Here is a 19,422-nt window from a genome sequence, read left to right as displayed (position 1 = left end):
TAGATATAGATATATATATATATATATATATATCACAAATACTCGGAGACAACCCGAGCGCGTTCAGGAAATCTTGAGTAACGAGTATACTTGCTCATCACTAATGAGTATGCGTATATACGGTATCTCAGAACCCAAAAGAAAAAAATGTCCAGCTTCACCGAATCATGATTAAGGGAGCTTAGTCTCCAGAAACCCGATGAGATTCATACCCATATGGTTTGTGCTGAAGTTTGTATCCTCCATGTTTAAGTTTGTGAATAAAGAAAACTTTTTTCACGGATTTGGTCAAGCTGGACATTTTTTTCCTTTTGGATTCTACACGCCTGGACACAGCGGGTCCGTGCTCCCGAAACTCAGCTTATGCATCACGGGTGAGCTGGTTTATATTCCTTCTCTTCAATAGATCTCAGAACGCAGATTAAAGGCTATTATATATGGCTAGTGCCATTAGAAATGCCATAAAATTAAATATGTCCCACATTCTAGTCATAGTGTAGAAAAAAAACCATTTAACATGACACAATCTCTGACCTATGAGTACACCCTGCCATTTAATATGGATAGTAAGCAAAAACAAATATGTCAACAACTGACTAAGCACGTGGATAACGTGATGTAATGAGGCACATAACAGTATGCATAAGATATTGGAGTATAGTTCAGTAGCCAGGTACGTGACACGTAGGGTAAAAAATATGCCCTTCACAAATAAACCTAACAAAGAAAGTATAATATCAATGCAACCCTTTTATTCATCATGACATATCAAAACCGTATATTAATTATGCACATGTATATGTTTACATAACAGAAATGTCCAAATACATGGAATTACCTTAGAACGTATAGTGTCCATGAACCCATCATACCTGATGCGCGCTCGCATTGAAATATCTAATATATAAAGCTGAATGTGTGTGTGTGCGCGTGTATGTCCGGGATTGGCATCTGCACCGTCGCAGCTACAGCCACAAAATTTTGCACAGTCACACGTCTGGACCCCGAGAGCGTCATAGGCTATGTTGTGAGGCGAAATTTTAACCCAGCGCTTTCCAATTCACCAAACAACTTTGCCCCTATCAAAATAATGGGAAAAAGTGAAAGGAAAAGTGTTGGAGGCAAATTGACAGCTGCCAGATGTGAACAAGGGGGACTTAAAGAGTGAGAGCGATGGCGCCAAAGAGTATATACTGTACAGTTGCTAAGGTGGGGCCCCGACATGAGATACTCACCACACACAGGGATATGAACACACACACAAAATGCGCCACACACTACCACATGCTTGAACACATATTACCCTCAGCACACATTTCACCACACATACACCAACCTCGCCACATAAAAGTCGAAACACAAAAGTCGCCGCTCAAAACTCGCCACGCACAGAACTCGCCACATGCAAAAACTAGGCTCTTGCAAAACTCGCCACAAGTGCAAAACTCACCTCATGGAAAACTCGCCACACGCAAAACTTGCACACGCGGAAAAATTGCCACATGCACAAAAGTTGCAACACATGCAAAAGTTGCCTCACACAAAACTTGCACATACTCAAAAGGCACCACACATAAAACTTGTCACGCGCAAAACTCGCCATGAGCAAAACTTGCTGCACACAACTTGCTACACTAACCTGTCACATGCAACTCGACACACAAAAAGTTGCTACACGCATGTTGCCACACAAAACTCATCTCACAAAAGTCGCTACATGCATGTCGTCACACGCAACTCAACACACACAACTTGACAAACGAAACTCGCCCTAAAATACACACAAATCTGGTATTATCCTTCAAAAATAAAAATCTGATTAATAAGCAGACAAACTACAACAAATGTACCATATAGGAAATACGGCAGCTGTCAGTCACATGACCTGTCTATTATGTGTATGTGTGAGCTAATATATTCTGCCAGGGGGGAGGGCTCCGTGTTGGCTGGGGATTTATCAGGCTGCCAATTTAGCTTACAAATACTGAGGTAAAAATACTGAGCAAATAACGTGTGAACGAGGTCTAATACAGGAGGAGATGACACACAGGTATATACTATATACAGGGGAGATGACACACAGATATATACTATATACAGGAGAGATGACACACAGGTATATACTATATACAGGAGGAGATGACATACAGGTACATATATATACAGGAGGAGATGACATACAGGTATATACTATATACAGGAGGAGATGACATACAGGTATATACTATATACAGGAGGAGATGACACACAGGTATATACTATATACAGGAGGAGATGACACACAGGTATATACTATATACAGGAGCAGATGACCTACAGGTATATACTATATACAGGAGGAGATGACATACAGGTATATGCTATATATAGAAGATGACATGCAGGTGTATACTATATACAGGAGGAGATGACACACAGGTATATACTATATACAGGAGGAGATGACATACAGATATATACTATATATAGAAGGAGATGACATTCAGGTATATACTATATATAGGGGAGATGACACACAACAGGTATATACTATATACAGGGGAGATGACATACAGGTATATACTATATTCAGGAGATGACATACAGATGTATACTATATATAAGGGAGATGACAAACATGTATATACTGAGGTGATGAGGTGAAAATGAGAGGTGTGAGGTAAAAATGAAAAGGTATGAGTGCAAAATGAGAGGAGTGAGGGAAAATAGTGGAGTGATCAGAAAATGACAGATGTGAGGTTGAAATGACAAGTGTTAGGGGGGAATGAGAGGAGTGAGGGAGAAAATGAGAGGTGTGAGGGAGAAAATGAGAGATGTGAGGGGGAAAATGAAAGATGTGATTGGGAAAATGAGAGGCGTGATGGGAAAATATGAGAAGTGAGGTGCTATAACTAACCACAGATATTTACTATGCCCAGGCAACGCCGGGCTCTTCAGCTAGTATATATATATAACTCCTTTTTATATTTTATGGTCCACATTCACTCACCAATTGCCTCATGTGTGTTTTTGGTCTTTTAATATATACATCACTATAACATGATTTTATTCTTATTTTGATTATTTAATTAAATTTTGCAATTATATCTTGGCCTCAAAGTTTATTGCTCTATTTTGGCATTTGTATTCTTATCTATGGCCTAATCTATGGGATAGTTCGTGTAGGTGTACATACAAATACTGATGTTAAATACTGACCAAACACTGAATGTGTGAGCGTGGTGCTGGAATCCAGGGAAGCTACCATGATGAGACACGAGAAAGTTGAGTATACAATTTTTTTGTTATTTTTGTACCCCTATGCTTATTATGCTCCAAAGTACAATAAGTCACATTTCATTCTCATTTAATAAATTTAATACGAATCGAAATTCTTGGCCAAATTCGAGCAAACTACCAAATTGGAGCTTCGAGAGATGTTCTCATCACTAGCCATTGCGAGTATGACCACATGTAACCACTTCATTACACATCATCTGCTCATTATCGAATATTTTAGCCATTTCACCTCTCTCTGTAAGCCATTCCCGCTGTTAACAAACCTTTTGAACAAAGTGTCCCTTATGATAATTTCTGCCATGGATGATTTTGCTGCCAGACTTCTCCAAAGCTTATCTTCATTTTCCAATATTTGCTTAATTAAGATTTGCAGTTCATTACTGAGAATTAAAACTGTTCTGAATGCTGCTGGATAGAAACCAGGGGGAGGAGGATTGGCATCTTCAGACATCACAACAATAATTCAGCGGAGTTTCCTGATTACTGTGCGTTCAATGAAAGAAAGAAGAAATTGTTAAACTCTTCCCCTCGTCTTAGCGCTGCTGTCTATCTGTAAATGTAGGCCATTTATCTTTAAACATGTGACCGCTAAACATCAAATATTGCATAATGTCTGTTTAAAGGGAACCTTTCAGGGTAATATAATTACAGAAACTAGCAGTCTGGCTGTAAAGGGCCAAATACAACAATAAAAATGATACCTGTCTTGTACTAATCCGATATGCCAGCGCTGAGAAATCAATCTTTGAAGTCACATGCAAATTAGCCTGGAAGTGCACTAGAGGTAATGACACGCCCCCAAAGCACTTCCAGGCCAATTTGTAGGAGTCTTTAAAGCTTGATTTCTCAGCGCTGGCACATCGTTTTACTACAAGACAGGTATCTTTTTTTTGTAGTAGGGCCTATAATGTCTTGACAGGTTCTCTTTGAAGGCATTTTCCAGAACTTTAGTATGATTGCCTATTCCTAGGAAATACCAGGATAGAAGGTCAGAAATATCTTCTTTTCAATTACCATTAAACAGGCATAAATAGAAATCTCCAGGCTCCAACTTTTATACAAAAAAAAACTTCTTTTTTTCAAATCCATACTGGGCTCTTCATCAGGCTTCCTTAGGATAGGGCATGAATATCAGAGAGCTCAGCCAACTATGGGCTCAATTAAAAACTTCAAATGTATTCTACAAAAAAGTTTTTTTAATCAGAGAAATTTCCTAAATTATGCTTTTTAAGGTAGGGTCACACAACCATTTTTCTCTCACTCGAGAAAAATGGACCATTTATGATAATTACATTCTGATCAGACTTTAATCGGTTTCATCAGTTTAAGATTGGATTTTAGAACAGCGATATAAAGCAGTTTGTAGATACAGTTCATCCCATCCAATATTTATATGTCGTTCTGCCTCGTTTCCTGGGCAATCCACTCCGCTGTGCACGGATAAAGTTTGTGAGGTATCAAGCAACTTTGTTCATAGTTGTGAAAAAAAAGGTTTTTCAATTCAGCAAAGCAAATTAAAAACAAAAAAATACTTTATTGAGACTTGTGACTAGAGTTGAGCGACCTTGACCTTTGTAGAGTCGAGCCGGGTTTCGCGAAACCCGACTATCTCAAAAGTCGGGTCGAGTGAAATCGGCCGATTATGACGTAAAGTCGGGATCGACCGAAACACGAAACCCAATGCAAGTCAATGGGGCAGCATAGTCGGCAGTGAGTGGGGGCCAGGAAAACACCTAGAGTGCCCATTTTAATGTCAAAACCATCCATTCTTCTTAATGAAGCTTGTCAAGCGTAATTTACCTTATAATAATTGGAAGGCATTTGAAATTGGGGGTCATTTTGCTAAAGTTGTGGTGGGTAGGGCTGGTTCAAGTAATTAGTGGGCCCAAGAAATCTGGACCACGTCACGGCAGTGGAGCAGGGAGAGGTAAGTATTTCAACTTTGCAAGTGCTGTGAACCTGAGCAAGCAGGGGGGGCCCACTCGTTGGCATTGGCACTGGCACAGGGCCCCTCAAAGTACAGCGGTGTGTTTGCACGGCGGGGGCGCCTCCCACCGGCAGCAACACTTTTGCATACTATGAGAGGCCCTGTGCCAGTGACGTCGCCAACTAGTATTCCTCCCCCCACCTGATGAAGGAACCTGCACTTTCATCTGCACCTTCCTCTTTCTCCCCGTGTAAGGTGGTATGGTATGCGGGAAGAGCAACCTGACTTTCAGCAGGGTCACAATGTTGTTGTGTAGCGTGCACGGGGAATGTTGCGTTATGGGTCAATGTACCAGCAGACTCATCTATCACTGGCTGGGCAATGGGCAGGATGAGGAGGAAACACAGATATAGGCCTAAAGAATAAAGTTGGCTAAATGCAGTTCAAAATTGGTAACACAGGAATAACCAGGGGGCATTGCAGTGGAGGACAACTGGAATGAGAGGCTGACACAGAGAGTAGGCCCAAATCAGTAAGTAGTCGAAATGCAGTTCAAAATTGGCAACCGTAGTAAACAGGCGGCACAGCTTTGTTCAGTGGAGGAGAACAGCAAGGAGTGGCAGACACCGATAGTAGGCCCCAACCCAACTAGTAGGCCAAATGCAGTCTAACATTAACAACTACTTAACGAGCGCCTGAAAACGGAATTTCAGGACAGGAAACCAGGAGAACAGCAAGGAGCGGCAGACACTGTTAGTAGGCCCCAAACCAACTAGTACGCCAAATGCAGTTGTTCCATTTAACCACAATTTAACGAGAGCCTGAAGATAGAAGCTCAGGAAAGGCAACCTGGAGAACACCTTGGAGTGGAACACACCATCTCTCTCCACCCCATACCCATTTTGTAGGCCTAATGCAGTGTAGTTTTCTACAACTACTAAACGAGAGTCGGAAGACCGAAGCAATGGCAAGGAAACCTGGGGAACACCTTGGAGTGTAACACACCATCTCTCTCCACCCGATACCCATTTTGTAGGCCTAATGCAGTGTAGTTTTCTACAACTACTAAACGAGAGTCGGAAGATCGAAGCAATGGCGAGGAAACCTGGAGAACACCTTGGAGTGTAACACACCATCTCTCTCCACCCCATAGCCAATTTGGAGGCCTAATGCAGTGTAGTTTCCAACAACTACTAAATGAGAGCATTAAGATCGAAGCTCTGGAAAGGCAACCTGGAGAACACCTTGGAGTGGAACACACCATCTCTCTCCACCCGATACCCATTTTGTAGGCCTAATGCAGTGTAGTTTTCTACAACTACTGAACGAGAGTCGGAAGACCGAAGCAATGGCAAGGAAACCTGGGGAACACCTTGGAGTGTAACACACCATCTCTCTCCACCCGATACCCATTTTGTAGGCTTAATGCATTGTAGTTTTCTACAACTACTAAACGAGAGTCGGAAGACCGAAGCAATGGCAAGGAAACCTGGGGAACACCTTGGAGTGTAACACACCATCTCTCTCCACCCGATACCCATTTTGTAGGCCTAATGCAGTGTAGTTTTGTACAACTACTAAACGAGAGTCGGAAGACCGAAGCAATGGCAAGGAAACCTGGGGAACACCTTGGAGTGTAACACGCCATCTCTCTCCACCCGATACCCATTTTGTAGGCCTAATGCAGTGTAGTTTTCTACAACTACTAAACGAGAGTCTGAAGACCGAAGCAATGGCAAGGAAACCTGGGGAACACCTTGGAGTGTAACACACCATCTCTCTCCACCCGATACCCATTTTGTAGGCCTAATGCAGTGTAGTTTTCTACAACTACTAAACGAGAGTCGGAAGACCGAAGCAATGGCAAGGAAACCTGGGGAACACCTTGGAGTGTAACACACCATCTCTCTCCACCCCATACCCAATTTGTAGGCCTAATGCAGCCTACTTTCCGACAACTACTAAACGAGAGCATGAAGATCGAAGCTCAGGAAAGGCAACCTGGGGAACACCTTGGAGTGTAACACACCCTCTCTCTACACCACGGAAGGGCTGATTCTTAGGAAGGAAGGCTGTCGGAAAGAAGCAGGGCGCGTCCGAGGGTGATTATATTCTTATTTGGTATATACTCACCCTCGGACGCGCCCTGCTTCTTTATTTGTAATGAATGTTTATTTGCAATGTGGTTTTGACTTACTCTATTTTTTTGGTAAATAATGATTTTATTATTTTCATTGTTTTGCATCTTCTTGGCAATAATATAAAGAAGACGCGACAGGACAACACTCGGTGGATGCCATATCTGTGTTTTAAATTGAAAAAAACTTTCAGTTAACTACTTGCAGGAGAAAGTTATTGTAGCTGGTGGCCATTTTTAGCACTGTACCAGATTTTTGTTGTATGTGTTTGTTTTTAATGTTAAAATGTCTGCATTTGATATCTCTCCAGTATTTTCTATTTTATAAGCAAAATACTTATTTTTATATTTTCTGATGTTGGTTCAAGGGGTACACGGGCAGCAGTAGACAGGTCAGTGGAGGCCTAGTGGAAGGAGGGACCGCAGACAGGCTTCGAAGGCCTAACATAATAAATTGGGCTGGCTGTAGGCAATTTAAAATTGGTTCCAGGGGAACACGGGCAGCAGTGGCCTGGTCTGTGTAGTAGTAGTGGAAAGAACGGGCCGCAGACAGGCTTCGAAGGCGTAACATAACAAAAATTGGGATGTAGGCAATTTACAATTGGTTCCAGGGGAACACGGACAGCAGTAGACAGGTCAGTGGAGGCCTAGTGGATGGAGGGACCGCAGACAGGCTTCGAAGGCCTAACATAATAAATTGGGCTTGCTGTCGGCAATTTTAAATTGGTTCCAGGGGAACACGGGCGGCAGTAGCCAGGTCAGTGTAGTAGTAGTGGAAAGAACGGGCCGCAGACAGGCTTCGAAGGCCTAACATAACAAAAATTGGGCTGTAGGCAATTTAAAATTGGTTCCAGGGGAACACGGGCAGCAGTAGACAGGTCAGTGGAGGCCTAGTGGAAGGAGGGACCGCAGACAGGCTTCGAAGCCCTAACATAATAAATTGGGCTGGCTGTAGGCAATTTAAAATTGGTTCCAGGGGAACACGGGCAGCAGTAGACAGGTCAGTGGAGGTCTAGTGGAAGGAGGGACCGCAGACAGGCTTCGAAGCCCTAACATAATAAATTGGGCTGGCTGTAGGCAATTTAAAATTGGTTCCAGGGGAATACGGGCGGCAGTAGACAGGTCAGTGGAGGCCTAGTGGAAGGAGGGACCGCAGACAGGCTTCGAAGCACTAACATAATAAATTGGGCTGGCTGTAGGCAATTTAAAATTGGTTCCAGGGGAACACGGGCAGCAGTAGACAGGTCAGTGGAGGCCTAGTGGAAGGAGGGACCGCAGACAGGCTTCGAAGCCCTAACATAATAAATTGGGCTGGCTGTAGGCAATTTAAAACTGGTTCCAGGGGAACACGGGCGGCAGTAGCCAGGTCAGTGTAGTAGTAGTGGAAAGAACAGGCCGCAGACAGGCTTCGAAGGCCTAACATAACAAAAATTGGCCTGTAGGCAATTTAAAATTGGTTCCAGGGGAACACGGGCGGCAGTAGACAGGTCAGTGGAGGCCTAGTGGAAGGAGGGACCGCAGACAGGCTTCGAAGCCCTAACATAATAAATTGGGCTGGCTGTAGGCAATTTAAAATTGGTTCCAGGGGAACACGGGCAGCAGTAGACAGGTCAGTGGAGGCCTAGTGGAAGGAGTGACCGCAGACAGGCTTCAAAGGCCTAACATAAGAAAAATGTCAATACAATGGTATTGACAGTGCCAGGCATTGAAGGATGTCAGCGCATAGACTAAACATTGGTGGAGATGTGAGAGAAAATTTTGCAAGTCGTAGAGCACTGTTTGACCTGGGGGGGGGGACTGTCTTGTGGCCGGCGGTACAGGCCCAGGGCCCCTCATATTACAACGGTGTGTCTGACGTTGGGTGCGCACCACCACCGCCAGACACTTTATTGTACTATGAGGGACCTAGTGGCAGTGCCGTCGACCAAAAGCGGGTACACCCACCTCTTCAGACAAACAGTACTCTCACGGGTGCTGGCGCCAAGTGGCGATACCACGGCCCCGTGTGGGGACTTTGGCCATTTAGGGAGGTGTTAACATGTCGGATGCTGGACAATCAGGTGCTGCAAATTACGAGATTGGAAAAGTCGTTCAAAATAGTCCACAGGCAAGACCTTTACATAGGAAAGCTAGGTGTCAGCCGGGCAAGGTGGGGCAAAAGATTTCGAAATCCAGTTGTGGTTCATTTTAATGAAGGTTAGATCATCTACATTTTGGGTAGCCAGACGAGTCCTTTTTTCTGTTAGTATTGAACCTGCAGCACTGAATACTCTTTCTGATAGGACACTAGCTGCCGGGCAAGCAAGCTCCTGCAATGCATATTCTGCCAATTCTGGCCAGGTGTCTAATTTTGATGCCCAGTAATCAAATGGGAATGACGGTTGAGGGAGAACGTCGATAAGGGATGAAAAATAGTTAGTAACCATACTGGACAAATGTTGTCTCCTGTCACTTTGAATTGATGCTGCAGTACCTGTCCTGTCTGCGGTCATAGCAAAATCACTCCACAACCTGGTCAGAAAACCCCTCTGGCCAACGCCACTTCTGATTTCTGCCCCTCTAACACCTCTGGTCTGCTGGCCCCTGCAGCTCGTGTTAGAACGATCACGGGCGCTGTGTGCAGGGAATGCCAGAAGCAAACGGTCAATAAGAGTTGATTGTTTGGTTACTAATATTAGTTCCAAGTTCTCATGTGGCATAATATTTTGCAATTTGCCTTTATAGCGAGGATCAAGGAGGCAGGCCAACCAGTAATCGTCATCGTTCATCATTTTTGTTATGCGTGTGTCCCTTTTGAGGATACGTAAGGCATAATCCGCCATGTGGCCCAAAGTTCCAGTTCTCAAATCTGTGGTTGTGCTTGGTTGAGGGGCAGTTTCAGGCAAATCCACGTCACTTGTGTCCCTCCAAAAACCAGAACCCGGCCTTGCCGCGCCAACAATTTCCACTGGCCCCGGAAAAGCTTCCTCATTAAAAATATAATCATCCCCATCATCCTCCTTGTCCTCCTCCTCCTGTTCGCCCGCTACCTCGTCCTGTACACTGCCCTGGCCAGACAATGGCTGACTGTCATCAAGGCTTTCCTCTTCCTCAGCTGCAGACGCCTGATCCTTTATGTGCGTCAAACTTTGCATCAGCAGACGCATTAGGGGGATGCTCATGCTTATTATGGCGTTGTCTGCACTAACCAGCCGTGTGCATTCCTCAAAACACTGAAGGACTTGACACATGTCTTGAATCTTCGACCACTGCACACCTGACAACTCCATGTCTGCCATCCTACTGCCTGCCCGTGTATGTGTATCCTCCCACAAAAACATAACAGCCCGCCTCTGTTCACACAGTCTCTGAAGCATGTGCAGTGTTGAGTTCCACCTTGTTGAAACGTCTATGATTAGGCGATGCTGGGGAAGGTTCAAAGAACGCTGATAGGTCTGCATACGGCTGGAGTGTACGGGCGAACGGCGGATATGTGAGCAAAGTCCACGCACTTTGAGGAGCAGGTCGGATAACCCCGGATAACTTTTCAGGAAGCACTGCACCACCAGGTTTAAGGTGTGAGCCAGGCAAGGAATGTGTTTCAGTTGGGAAAGGGAGATGGCAGCCATGAAATTCCTTCCGTTATCACTCACTACCTTGCCTGCCTCAAGATCTACAGTGCCCAGCCACGACTGCGTTTCTTTCTGCAAGAACTCGGACAGAACTTCAGCAGTGTGTCTGTTGTCGCCCAAACACTTCATAGCCAATACAGCCTGCTGATGTTTGCCAGTAGCTGCCCCATAATGGGAGACCTGGTGTGCAACAGTGGCAGCTGCGGATGGAGTGGTTGTGCGACTGCGGTCTGTGGACGAGGTCTCGCTTCTGCAGGAGGACGAGGAGGAGGAGGAGGGGGTGCGAACGGCTACAGCCAACTGTTTCCTAGACCGTGGGCTAGGCAGAACTGTCCCAAACTTGCTGTCCCCTGTGGACCCTGCATCCACCACATTTACCCAGTGTGCCATGATGGACACGTAACGTCCCTGGCCATGCCTACTGGTCCATGCATCTGTTGTCAGGTGCACCTTTGTGCTCACAGATTGCCTGAGTGCATGGACGATGCGCTCTTTAACATGCTGGTGGAGGGCTGGGATGGCTTTTCTGGAAAAAAAGTGTCGACTGGGTAGCTCGTAGCGTGGTACAACGTAGTCCATCAGGGCTTTGAAAGCTTCGCTTTCAACTAACCGGTAGGGCATCATCTCTAATGAGATTAGTCTAGCTATGTGGGCATTCAAACCCTGTGTACGCGGATGCGAGGCTAAGTACTTCCTTTTTCTAACCATAGTCTCATGTAGGGTGAGCTGGACTGGAGAGCTGGAGATCGTGGAACTAGCGGGGGTGCCGGTGGACATGGCAGACTGAGAGACGGTGGGAGATGGTATTGTTGCCGCCGGTGCCCTAGATGCAGTGTTTCCTACTACGAAACTGGTGATTCCCTGACCCTGACTGCTTTGGCCTGGCAAAGAAACCTGCACAGATACTGCAGGTGGTGCAGAAAATGGTGGCCCTACACTGCCGGAAGGGATGTTGCGTTGATGACTAGCTTCATTGGCCGAGGGTGCTACAACCTTAAGGGACGTTTGGTAGTTAGTCCAAGCTTGCAAATGCATGGTGGTTAAATGTCTATGCATGCAACTTGTATTGAGACTTTTCAGATTCTGCCCTCTGCTTAAGGTAGTTGAACATTTTTGACAGATGACTTTGCGCTGATCAATTGGATGTTGTTTAAAAAAATGCCAGACTGCACTCTTTCTAGCATCGGATACCTTTTCAGGCATTGCAGACTGAGCTTTAACCGGATGGCCACGCTGTCCTCCAACAGGTTTTGACTTTGCCACGCGTTTTGGGCAAGATACGGGCCCGGCAGATGGAACCTGTTGCGATGTTGATGCCTGCTGCGGCCCCTCCTCCTCCGCTTCAGAACTGCTGCCGCCTGCACCCTGTTCCCCCAATGGCTGCCAATCGGGGTCAAGAACTGGGTCATCTATTACCTCTTCTTGTAGCTCGTGTGCAACTTCGTCTGTGTCACCGTGTCGGTCGGTGGTATAGCGTTCGTGATGGGGCAACATAGTCTCATCAGGGTCTGATTCTTGATCAGCACCCTGGGAGGGCAATGTTGTGGTCTGAGTCAAAGGACCAGCATAGTAGTCTGGCTGTGGCTGTGCATCAGTGCACTCCATGTCAGATTCAACTTGTAATGGGCATGGACTGTTAACTGCTTCACTTTCTAAGCCAGGGACGGTATGTGTAAACAGCTCCATGGAGTAACCCGTTGTGTCGCCTGCTGCATTCTTCTCTGTTGTTGTTTTTGCTGAAGAGGACAAGGAAGCGACTTGTCCCTGACCGTGAACATCCACTAACGACGCGCTGCTTTTACTTTTACCAGTTTCACGAGAGGAGGCAAAAGAGCTAGAGGCTGAGTCAGCAAGAAAAGCCAAAACTTGCTCTTGCTGCTCCGGCTTTAAAAGCGGTTTTCCTACTCCCAGAAAAGGGAGCGTTCGAGGCCTTGTGTAGCCAGACGACGAACCTGGCTCCACAGCTCCAGACTTAGGTGCAATATTTTTTTCCCACGACCACCTGATGCTCCACCACTACCACTACCCTCATTACCAGCTGACAATGAACGCCCCCGGCCACGACCTCTTCCACCAGACTTCCTCATTGTTTTAAAAACGTTACCAAACTAACGGTATTTGTTGCTGTCACACAACTTACACGGTGAGCTATAACTTCAGTATGATTTAGCTACCCCTTTACAGGTGGGTGAGACCACAACGAAAATCAGGCACAATGTTACACACTCTGTTGTTGGTGGCAACAAATGAGAGAGATGCCACACACGCAGGACTGTCACTGAAGCGCAAATGTAAATATTAATCTCCCACTGATTTGTTTTTTTTTTTTAAAAGGGAGACTTTAGAAAAAAAAAATAATAAAAAAAAATGATTTTTTAAGGAAGAATTTATAAACCAAATAAAATGAAATGATTGTTTCAGGGAGAATTTAGAAAACAAATAAAAAAAAATAGGCTTTCTATGGCCCACTGAGTGAGAGAGGACGCACACAGGAGTCAGGAGTGGCACACAAGCCCAGAGGCCAATATTTATCTCCCACTGATTGATTTAGTGATTTTTTTCAGGTAGATTTTGGAACACAAATCAAGCAAAAAAATAAATAGGCTTTCTATGGCCCACAATTGGAGAGAGAGAGAGAGATGGCACACCCAGGAGTCAAGACTGGCACACAAGCAGAAAGGGCAATATTAATCTCCCACTGATTTGATTTTTTTTTTTTTTCAGGGAGACTTTAGAAAAAAAAAATACAAAAAAATGAATTTTTCAGGAAGAATTTAGAAACAAAATAAAATAAAATGATTGTTTCAGGGAGAAATTAGAAAACAAATAAAACAAAAAATATGCTTTGTAGGGCCCACTGAGTGAGAGAGGACGCACACAGGAGTCAGGAGTGGCACACAAGCCCAGAGGCCAATATTTATCTCCCACTGATTGATTTAGTGATTTTTTCAGGTAGATTTTGGAACCCAGATCAAGCAAAAAAATTAATAGGCTTTCTATGGCCCACAATTGGAGAGAGAGAGATGGCACACCCAGGAGTCAAGACTGGCACACAAGCAGAAAGGGCAATATTAATCTCCCACTGATTTGATTTTTTTTTTTTTTTCAGAGAGACTTTAGAACAAAAAAATACAAAAAAATGAATTTTTCAGGAATAATTTAGAAACCAAATAAAATAAAATGATTGTTTCAGGGAGAATTTAGAAAACAAATAAAAAAAATAGGCTTTGTAGGGCCCACTGAGTGAGAGAGGACGCACACAGGAGTCAGGAGTGGCACACAAGCCCAGAGGCCAATATTTATCTCCCACTGATTGATTTAGTGATTTTTTCAGGTAGATTTTGGAACCCAAATCAAGCAAAAAAATTAATAGGCTTTCTATGGCCCACAATTGGAGAGAGAGAGAGAGAGATGGCACACCCAGGAGTCAAGACTGGCACACAAGCAGAAAGGGCAATATTAATCTCCCACTGATTTGATTTTTTTTTTTTTTTTCAGGGAGACTTTAGAAAAAAAAATACAAAAAAAATGATTTTTTCAGGAATAATTTAGAAACCAAATAAAATAAAATGATTTTTTCAGGGAGAATTTAGAAAACAAATAAAACAAAAAATAGGCTTTCTAGGGCCCACTGAGTGAGAGATGACGCACACAGGAGTCAGGAGTGTCACACAAGCCCAGAGACCAATATTTATCTCCCACTGATTGATTTATTGATTTTTTCAGGTAGAATTTAGAACCCAAATCAACCAAAAAAATAAATAGGCTTTCTATGGCCCACTATTTGTGAGAGAGATGGCACGCTCAGGACTGGCACACAAGCCCAGAGGCCAATATTAATCTCCCACTTTTTTTTTTTTTTTCCAGGGAAAATTTATAAACCCAATAAAAAAAATAATAAATAGGCTTTCTATGGCCCACTATCTGAGAGAGAGAGATGGCACGCTTAGGACTGGCACACAAGCCCAAAGGCCAATATTAATCTCCCACTGATTGATTTATTGATTTTTTCAGGTAGAATTTAGAACCCAAATCAAGCAAAAAAATTAATAGGCTTTCTATGGCCCACTGAGTGAGAGATGGCACACACAGGAGTCAGGAGTGGCACACAAGCCCTGAGGCCAATATTTTTCTCCCACTGATTGATGTAGTGATTTTTTCAGGTAGATTTTAGAACCCAAATCAAGCAAAAAAATAAATAGGCTTTCTATGGCCCACTGAGTGAGAGATGACACAGACAGGGATGGCACTCTAGCAGAAATGATGCCAATCTTAATCTCCCACAAAAAAAAAAAAAAGGAACTGTCCTTCAATTACTATCTCCCTGCAGTAATCTCAGCCAGGTATGGCAGGCAGCAATAAGGAGTGGACTGATGCACAAATTAAATAAAAAGTGTGGACAAACAAACAAGATAGCTGTGCAGAAAGGAAGGAACAAGAGGATTTGTGCTTTGAAAAAAGCAGTTGGTTTGCACAGCGGCGTACACACAGCAATGCAGCTATCAGGGAGTCTTCTAGGGCAGCCCAATGAGCTACAGCGCTGAGGAAAAAAAAAAATGTAGCTTCCACTGTCCCTGCACACCGAAGGTGGTGTTGGGCTGTGGAAATCGCTACAGCACAAGCGGTTTGGTGGTTAATGGACCCTGCCTAACGCTATCCCTGCTTCTGACGAAGCGGCAGCAACCTCTCCCTAAGCTCAGATCAGCAGCAGTAACATGGCGGTCGGCGGGAACGCCCCTTTATAGCCCCTGTGACGCCGCGGACAGCAAGCCAATCACTGCAATGCCCTTCTCTAAGATGGTGGGGACCAGGACCTATGTCATCACGCTGCCCACACTCTGCGTTTACCTTCATTGGCTGAGAAATGGCGCTTTTCACGTCATTGAAACGCGACTTTGGCGCGAAAGTCGCGTACCGCATGGCCGACCCCGCATAGGGGTCGGATCGGGTTTCATGAAACCCGACTTTGCCAAAAGTCGGCGACTTTTGAAAATGAACGACCCGTTTCGCTCAACCCTACTTGTGACGTTAGTCACTTTTCACAGCCTAGCCATGAGTCAGGATAGTTTAGAAGTCCAAGATCAGAAGCCACGAGGGAACGTCATAAACAGCAGGATGAGAAAAAAGGGGAAGTCTGAGGTCAGAATACCAGGAGGATAGAGGATCAAAGCAGAAGGGGTTAAACAAATGGATGGCCAGAACAAGGTCCAAGGTCAGGCAACGAAAGATCAACAAATAGAACTTGAGGCACAGAGGAAACAAGCCACACATGCTAAATGTACATCTGACAGAGGTCTGGGAGAAACAGCTCAGTTAAGTAGCATGGCAATCACCTGGGATAATGAACACTTGGAGACAGCCGTTGCCTCCCAGTCTCAGATTGGATAGTCGAGCTGTCAATCAACACACTGACAGCTCAGCACGCCCCTGTACCATATTGGATGGCTGAGCTGTCAGTAACTGCATCCCAGACACACTGAGGGGTAGAGCCATGCGAGACTTCAGTAAAATAGTAGCATGGGCATTAAGAATATATTTGACACGTTTCGAGTCTAGCTGACTCTTAATCGTAGATATGATACTATTTTATTAAGTCACAAGAAAGTATTTTTGCTGTTAATTCGCTTTGCTAGGTTGAAAAAACCTCTTTTCACAACTAGGATCCAATTTTTTCCTAAGAGGAGAAAACAAAAAAAAGTTTCTCCACCTTCTCTATATTCTCAGTCCGTAAAAAGCGGATCACACTGGCATGTAATCCGAGCGTGGCCCAATTTTTTTCCATGGACCTATAGAGTTGAATGAGCAGGTGTCAACCAATTCTCGGAGGCAAATCTTGTATGCTTCAATGTTTTCCTTTGACCCATTCGGGTCAAGGGAAAAATCTGACATGAGCGGGGATCCATAGAATAGCATGGGACGGGTTCTATCTGTCAGGCGATACTTCGATCTATACGAGCCCTTACTCCGTCTTTTGCTTCTTGTTTGGTAAATGACCACATTACGTTCCAATTCCTGACACATTATTAGATTTCCGAGATTATCGGATGTCAGATTAAATAAATTTTTTTTTTGCTTTTTCCATTTTTAATTAACCAGAAATAGATTGCGTTTCTTATTCGTTTTTCTCCCTTGTCTCTGTTGGTTACCTCCTAAGCCCACACTCAGACTGTACCTCTGCTCCGTGCCGTATCGCACATCACAACGCTTCTGCGTTTCTCTGAAGTCGGTTCCTGCTTGTGGTTTATGAACTGACAGCGAGACGTTTGATGGAAGCACTAATTATTTTTCCGCTTCAATGTGTTTTTAGCCGTGCACGCTATCATTTACTGTCATTATTTTAATGATATATTATGTTGATAATACAATCTGGGTTAATTCCCAAATGTGCTATTTAGCAACAACAACAACAAAAAAAAATATTCTGGCATAAGTTTACATGAATCCTCATTAAACTGAAATCTGAAAATGAGACGCCGGCAAAAATTAGGTTTTAATTATGGAATAAAGTGGGAGATATGCAAACTAATATCACATGACACTTTTCTTTAAAGTCGTGTTTAATCAGAATAATCATATCAATGGCATTGGGAGAAAAAGAAATGCCTCCATCAGAGGCTCTAAGGATTAAAATGTTACTGTGGTTCATTTCCTGTTGGAAGCGGAATGACAGTAATTATGGTGCAGATGCAGCTCGCGCAGCTTAAAGAACCCCTTTCTCATTAGGAAAAAAAAAAGAATTTAAATACCAGGAACTAAAAACGTAGACAAACAATTTTTTTCTAATTACTAGTTATATTGGTCTGTGCTGCTGTGTATAATATCTGACATGCCTTACAGCAAAAGTATATAGAAAGGCATGTGCACAATATTTGTATGGCTGCAAAGTGCATGTATGGTGGCACAATATCTTATGGATGTATGGAGGCAGTATGCCTGGATGATACCTGTTAAGGCTGTATGAAGCCTGTATCTCATTATACGCTCCTATTCTGTATGCATACACTGCACCGTATAACTTCTCCTGGCTGTATACTGGGTGTAATTCTCAGTATCTGTATTATCCTGTATATATACACTGCACAGTACCACTTCTGTCCTGCATACTGGGTGTAATTCTCATTACACCCAGTATACACTCCCTATAGTCATCTATACAATATAATGTACTCCCTATAATCCTCCATATAGTATATTGCACTCCTCATAGTCCTCCATATAATATAATGCTCTACTCCATAGTCCTCCATAAGGTATATTGCTCTCCCAATAGTTCTCCATATGGTATAATGCATGCCCCACAGTCCTCCATACATTAAAATACACTCCCCATAGTCCTTCATAGAGTATAAGGAACTCCCTATAGTCCTTCTTAGAATATAATGCACTCCCCACAGTTTCCCATACCGTATAATACACTCCCCAAAGTTCTCCATATCATATATATAATACAGTATAATGGACCCAATAGGTATCAATATAGTATAATGCACTCATAAAACAATTCAGCATAGACGGCGACAACCCTGGCACACGCTGCAAACACGTTTCCTACAGCGGTGCTCCAGGTATGTTGAATGTCTGTGGAGAAAATCCAATCTGGCCGAAGATTTCATCCATTTTAAGTTTATGTTTGAAACATACAACTCTGCCCTTCACCTCTCCAAACAAACATCACCTCACTATCCAACAGTCCTAAATGTCTCTTTGACGCTTTTCATTTCCTCTTCAATCCAAAAGTGCAGTCCTCAACCACGTATCTCAGCGCTGACAATCTGGCCAATTATTTCAAAGAAAAAATTGACCAGATTCAACAGGAAATTTTCTCCCAATCCTTTCATAACATGCACTGTCCTCTCTCCCCCACTGCATCTAGCTCACTCCCTGTGTTTGAACCAATCACAGAAGAAGACGTGATCAGGCTCCTTGCATCTTCTCGCCCTACTGCTTGCAACAGTGACCTTATTCCCTCACATCTCCTCCAGTCCATTTCCCCAATCACCTAACAAAAATATTCAACTTCTCTCTCTTCCAGTATCTATCCCTCCTCTTTTGTCAAAAATCACAGCTGGCATCAAGACCTGGTGTTAGCAATGGAGAACTGTCTATCAGACAGCCCCAATACTAACCAAGTAATCAAAGAAAAAAACATACACAACAATATTTTACTTGAGTAATCACACTGTCCCTGGTTTACCAATTTTTTGAAAAAGAAAACACTTACAGGTTCGGCATAATCCTGGGAATTCGCCGTAGTCCAGGTAATCCGACATAGTCCACAGATGGAAACCTGAAAATCAAAAGAGCAAGAAAGAAAAGCAAGACACTGTCCATTGTTCAGAAATTTATTAGAAAAACTGTTCCCACGCAGGTCTGGCATAGCACAATGTTCCCCAAATTCCCCCCTGTGACTGTGAACAACATCCTGTTGTGAATTTGAGTTTGGACATGGTATTGGTAAGTGTGGCTGC

This window comes from Ranitomeya imitator, chromosome 8, assembly GCF_032444005.1.
Source record: "Ranitomeya imitator isolate aRanImi1 chromosome 8, aRanImi1.pri, whole genome shotgun sequence".
NCBI lineage: Eukaryota > Metazoa > Chordata > Amphibia > Anura > Dendrobatidae > Ranitomeya > Ranitomeya imitator.
This window is presented reverse-complemented; position numbering follows the sequence as displayed.